This window comes from Dasypus novemcinctus, chromosome 1, assembly GCF_030445035.2.
Source record: "Dasypus novemcinctus isolate mDasNov1 chromosome 1, mDasNov1.1.hap2, whole genome shotgun sequence".
NCBI classification, from domain to species: domain Eukaryota; kingdom Metazoa; phylum Chordata; class Mammalia; order Cingulata; family Dasypodidae; genus Dasypus; species Dasypus novemcinctus.
In genome coordinates this window covers 10,192,724-10,198,794 of record NC_080673.1, presented here as the reverse complement: position 1 = coordinate 10,198,794, position 6,071 = coordinate 10,192,724, and the positions used below count along the sequence as shown (strand labels likewise).

Sequence of the window (6,071 nt, the reverse complement as noted above, 5' to 3'; positions counted from 1 at the left end):
TTGTTCATATAATACTTGGTATAAAATAAGCAACGATTTATTTATTTCTAGTGTATGGAATACTTTCATGCACAACCATATAATTTTTCTATAAATATAAACACCTCATAAAAATAAAAATTCTAATAATAACAATGCAAGGTAAATGAGATAAAAATTTGTACATTTGCTAATAGTACTTGCTTTCTTATCTAACTTATTTTAAGTGAAATGAAATGAGTCATACTGATTAAAAAATGAATCGAGAAAATTCTGGTCTCTAAGGCAATACATTTCAGTATGGTTTTGTGCATCAGTTAGTTGTTGCTGTATAACAAAGCCCCCCAAAATTTGATGTCTTATGATTTATTTAGGTTATGATTCTGTGAATTGCCAGTTTAGGATGGGTTAGTTGAGTGGTTCTGGTTGCAGCTGGGTTTTCTCATGCCTTTGTTATTAGATGCATGTTAACTCTTGGTTGGTTTTACTAATCTTGACTTGGCTGAATTAACTGGAATGATGAGATGCTGGTCTACATAATCTCTCACTCTGCAGCTGGCTAGCCCAGCTAACACACAGAAGCCAGGAATCCAGGGAGACAGAGTAGAAATATAAAAGGCTCAGAACTAGAACAGTGACATTTTTGCGACATTTTGTTTGACAAAGAAAATCACAAGGGGATATCAGTTCAAGGGCAGGAGACATAGATCTAGATCTGCCTTTAATGGAAGGAAGTGCCGTGGTACATTGTAACGGGAATACACAAGAAAGAAGTGAAATATGTGGTCATTCTTGTTTTCAATTTGCTACTGTTAGAAGCAGTATCTTCTATTAGGAAAAAAGTAATAGTTACAATAAATAGAGAATATGAAGCTAATTCATATTCATGAAATAATTTTAAATCAAAAACAATCACTTAGTCTTTGTTTTCTCTACCATTAATCAAACAACTCTTCTATTACCTGTAGATCTGTCCCAATTTCTGCAAAATCGCAACACATACACACACACCTCTAGAAATACTGTTTAAAATATAAGTGGCTTGGCTGTTTAGACATTTTATGAACTTAACTTAAGGATTAATGTTTTAATTTTAATTGTGTTTTCCTTTTCTCTTTAACAATATTATTTTCCTTTTCAGTTTCAATGGATCTAATGCAAAGTATTTTATATTTATTTCTCCCTTATTTTTTCCAGAAAATGGCAGTTTGCTATTAAAGTGAATTTTAGTTAAATATCCTTCATTTATCATTGTTCCTGAATAAATAATATTAAATTATGAAAACTTAAATAAGTAATGACAGGACAATACGTTGACATTTTTTTAATCCGGAATTGGATTACTGAATTCTTGCTGCTGTAATTACCTAAACATATTTATTTTTGATTGGCCTGACACATATATTTAGACAGTATTGGGGATTAATTTGGGACCTCAAATATGCAAAGCAGGCTCTCAACCCATTGAGCTATACCTGATCCCAATGGCCTGATACATATTTTAATAAAGTGAGTCTGGGAATTTTTTCTTGTCTTCTTCAACCTGAGATTATCAAGAGTTGAGAGATTTTTTAGCTACTTTTATTTATAGACATTTACAGTATATGACAAAATAAAGATTTGACAGAAAGGAAATACTGAAGTTTGGGACTTTTAAATGATTACATAGAACAAATTACACCTTTTTCACACAAAAATAAAAAACAACATATGTTCATTATTCTCGCTATGGCTTTAAGATGTATAAAATTAACAACGCAAGGTGCACAGGACACTGCAATCATTTAGGATTTAAATGGAAAGCAGCATGATGAAAAGCTTCTTTCAATTTTGTTTTTCTCTGTAAGCAGATCTATAGTATAATGGAGAGGTTTGCTCCAAAGTCTGAACTTGAAGCATCATATAAATGTTATTCTTGCCCCTCCGTGATAGGCACTTTATCCACCCATTTGTGCATTTTATCATTTATCTCGGTACAGAATGGGCACTTCTTTGAAGACTGCACATGGTTTCATCAGGCAAAATGTTAGAGGAATGTTTTCAGGGTCAGCCAAGCCATTTTCGTAAGGAAAGTGATTAGGTGGGCAAAATGATACCCTCAAGAAATGTCAACAGAGAGTAAGGGATGTGAGTCAATAATAATTGATGGCAAAGAAGAAGGATTCTATCTTGTCTTGCCTGGAGGACAGAAGATTGTTTCCTTTAGTTGTTGACTGGAATTGCCTAAGAAAATTTTTTTAAAAAAGTGATCTTCTAAAATTTTGGTGTAGGAATGTCTTTATGAGGAGATTCTCTTTTTTTCTAAGTAGCTCAGCCAGGTATCATTTGTCTCTAAGGGCTCCAAGAGCTCCAGGGAAAGAGTGGCATCTAAGGTAAAATTGTTGCAAAGTGGGAAAAGACATTTTAGCTTTAGGGTTAATTTTGAAAATATAGTTGCAAGGTATTTTTTAGGTCTCAAACCAAACAATTAATTAGCTTTGAATGTTTGGCCACAAATATTATTATTAATTATGGATAAGAAGGTCAATGATTTGAAAAGGAATATATGTATAAATATCAAGCATAAATAGTCATGAGCTAGCAGTTAGTTGATCTGGCTTCTAAATATGTGACTGAAGAATTCAAACATATCCGCCTACAGTTTCATTATCTCTAAATGATTATAGAAATAATCTTCACGGTGCCAGTCTTATGTATTCAGTATGATGGATTCTTTTTACTGAGTAAGACAGAAGTGAGATCATCAGCCCATGAAACTAAAATACTCAGCAATGTTATTTAGTTTCAATAGAGAGATTTTGCACATTTCTTGTTAAAGTTATGCCTAATATTTCATGCTACTTCAAATTGTACTTTTAAAATAATCAATTTTCAATCAGATTTTGCTGTGGTGTTCCAATAATTTTTAAATTTATCTCATTACTCCTACATTTGTCATAGAGTTTCTTCTATAAGGATGATTAGTCTCTTCTCTACCATTTATTTATTTACTGATGTATTATTGATACGCATATGAATTCATGGATATTTATTTGTTGTTAATTAAACCAGAATTGTCACTTTATTTGTTGTTTAAAATATTCCAGCTTTGGTCACTGAGAGCTCTTTCAGGTTGTTTCTTGTGGCCTCCAGGCATGCCCCAATATTTTTTTAGCCCTTCTTTGCCTCTTGACACTCTAAGAGTCACAAATGCACCTTGGATTTTCCCTGTCCCAGCTGCAGAATCAGCCATTTGTCCAAAAAGTCTTGCTTTCTTTTTGTTTGCTAATTGTTTGCTGAAATAAATATTTAAGTGATAGGTATAGTCTTGCTCCTGGGTCACAGTTTGAGGACTTTCTCAAAGGACAGAATTAGGAAATATACATGCTTATTAACATGTGTAGATATGCTTATTTTTCTCCCTCTTCCTTTCCCCCTCTCTCTACTCTCTCTCTTTATTTTATATATATCTTCAGATTTTTCTGATAAGGCTCAATCTAATCCATCACCATAAGATTAATTCTAGCCCTGCCCCCTTGCTTGTTTAGTGTCTTTAACAAAGTGCAAATGCTATCTCTGGAGAAATTGATGAGGCTCAAGCAGTTGGGCACCCACCTCCCACATGCAAGGTCCTGGGTTCGGTTCCCAATACCTCCTAAAAAAGACAAACAACAAGCAGCAGACAAGGAGGAGACATCAAGCAAAAACAATGAGCAGACAATGAGGAAAAAAAAAAACAAACCAATAAGCAGACAAGACAATGAGCAAAAACAATGAGCCAGACAATGAAGAAATTACAAATAGACAATAAGCAAAAAAAAAAAAAAAAAACAGACCAGCAGAGAGCAGATGTGGTTCAAGCAGCTGAGTACCTGCCTCTCACATGGGAGGTCCTGGGTTTGGTTCCTGATACCTACTAAAAAGAAAAAGCAGATTTTTTTTTGTTCGCGGACACTGGGGAAGGTTTGGTTTCTGAATAACTTACTGTTTTGAGGGATTCTTAACACCTTTTACAAACCAGAAGAGAACCTCTGGAAATAAGGACTGTTGCTAAGACCATCTGTTGATTTACTGAGTAACTCTGAGGAGGTTCCTGGGAACGAAGCCGGGACCTTGCACATGGGAAGCAGGCGTTCAACCACTTGAGCTACATCCACTCCCCTGTCCATTTTTTTTTTAACTTTCTTAACAAAAACTTTTAGTAGTCAAAATTTTGTATTATGTCGCTTCATACTGATTTCTGTCAAGAGGAAGATGGGGAAGTTAGAGTTGGAGATGAAAGAGCTCTGAAGTAATTCTGAAATTCACGGACTGCTGGTTCAAGCTGTTTCAGCAAACCAGAGACTTCATACTCACTCCCAGCATGAACTGGGGGCTATGAAGTCCGTACACTTGAGATTAAAGAGCTTAAGGAAAGGAGTGAGAATTACTGCAATGCTGAACTAAAGGAAACCTCAGAATATTTCTGGAAATCAAGGACTCTGAAGATCACAGATGGTGAGGTATATGAGTGACCTAAAGCTGCAAATGGAAACGGAGAGAGAACAGTGCCAACTGGGAGCAGGGCAAGGATGCCAATCCCTCCTCCCCCTGCCCCCCACCTGGGCCCCCTCCCCCTCCTGCTTTTAATCACACAAACACAGAGCAGCCCCAGCTGAGGAGAGATGAGCAGCGAGGTCGAGGTGCTCTCGTACAGGACATCTGCAAAGGGACCAAGCTGAAGAAGGCGAACAACATTAATGATTGGAGGGCTCCCATCCCTGAGAAACCCAAAGGAGGCAGTGCTGGTTATGGCTGTGGAGCATCTGCCCTGCAGCCCAAGGGATGTCTCTTCCAAGGAGGCGAGCCGAAGCTCAGACCTGTGGGAGCCAAGGATACTTCAGGAAACCTAGCTGTTAAACCAGCCCTTCAAGTCCCCAGTTCTCAAGCTGCAGCCCCAAGGCCTCCAGTGTCTACAGCCAGTGGCCGCCCTCAAGATGATGCAGATGGCAGCCGAGCTTCACTCCCAGAACTGCCTCGGACGCAGAGACCCTCTTTACCGGACCTCTCCCGGCCTAATACCACCAGCAGTACAGGCATGAAGCACAGCTCCTCTGCCCCTCCTCCCTCACCCCCAGGGCAGCGTGCCAATGCAGCTCCTACACCTCTGCCCATGCATAGCAAAAAAGCCCTAGCCTACAACACCAGGACAGAGACTTCATCCTGGTCGAGAAGGAGCTCCTGCTCCACCCCCAGTCAAACCACCTCCTTCCCCTGTGAACATCAGAACAGGACCAAGTGGCCAGTCTCTGGCTCTCCTCCTCCTCCACTTTATGGCCAGCCTCCTGGGGTCCCCAGTGGACCCTCCAGTCCCACTAATGAGTCAGCCCCTGAGCTGCCACAGACACCCAATGCTTTGCATAGGAAGACACCAGGCCTGTTAGATGCCTAGCACCTCCTCCACCTTCCTCAGCCTCCCCCTCTTTACAGAGCAATAGGCCACCTTCTCCAGCCCAAGACCCTCCTAGTCGGGGACCAGGTCCTCCACCCCCACCACCCATGATCCGAAATGGTGCCAGGGCTGCTCCCCCTCCCCCACCACCATACCGAATGCATGGGTCAGATGCCCTCAAGCCGAGGAAAGCCCCCACCTCCACCCTCAAGGACACCAGCTGGGCCACCCCCTCCTCCCCCACCACCCCCGAGGAATGGCCACAGAGATTCTATTACCACTGTCCGGTCCTTCTTGGTTGATTTTGAGTCAAAGTATTCCTTCCATCCAGTAGAAGATTTTCCTGCTCCAGAAGAATATAAACACTTTCAGAGGATATATCCCAGCAAAACAAACCGAGCTGCCCGTGGAGCCCCACCTCTGCCACCCATTCTCAGGTGAAGCCTGACTCGTTCCTGTTCCTCAGGAAAAGGATGACCCTTCTCTTCTCAGATGGTCCCCTCCATTCTCCTGAAACCTGCATGAGAGCTCCATCGTGTTTCTCCAGTGCAACCAATCCCTAGACTCCAAGCATCCTCCCAGCTCATCTCCATCTATGCATCTTGTCTCTGGACTTGGTAATTGGACTCTTTATATTGGCAGTAGGGTTTCAAACCCTGCATCCCTTCTCCTCTAGCAAGCC

General features: G+C 40.4%; 1 pseudogene; it reads left to right on the top strand.

Annotated features, from left to right (window-relative positions):
• The first annotated feature begins 4,529 nt into the window (after positions 1-4,529).
• LOC101427365 (WAS/WASL-interacting protein family member 2 pseudogene) lies at positions 4,530-5,830 on the top strand (annotated as a pseudogene).
• Positions 5,831-6,071: the final 241 nt, after the last annotated feature.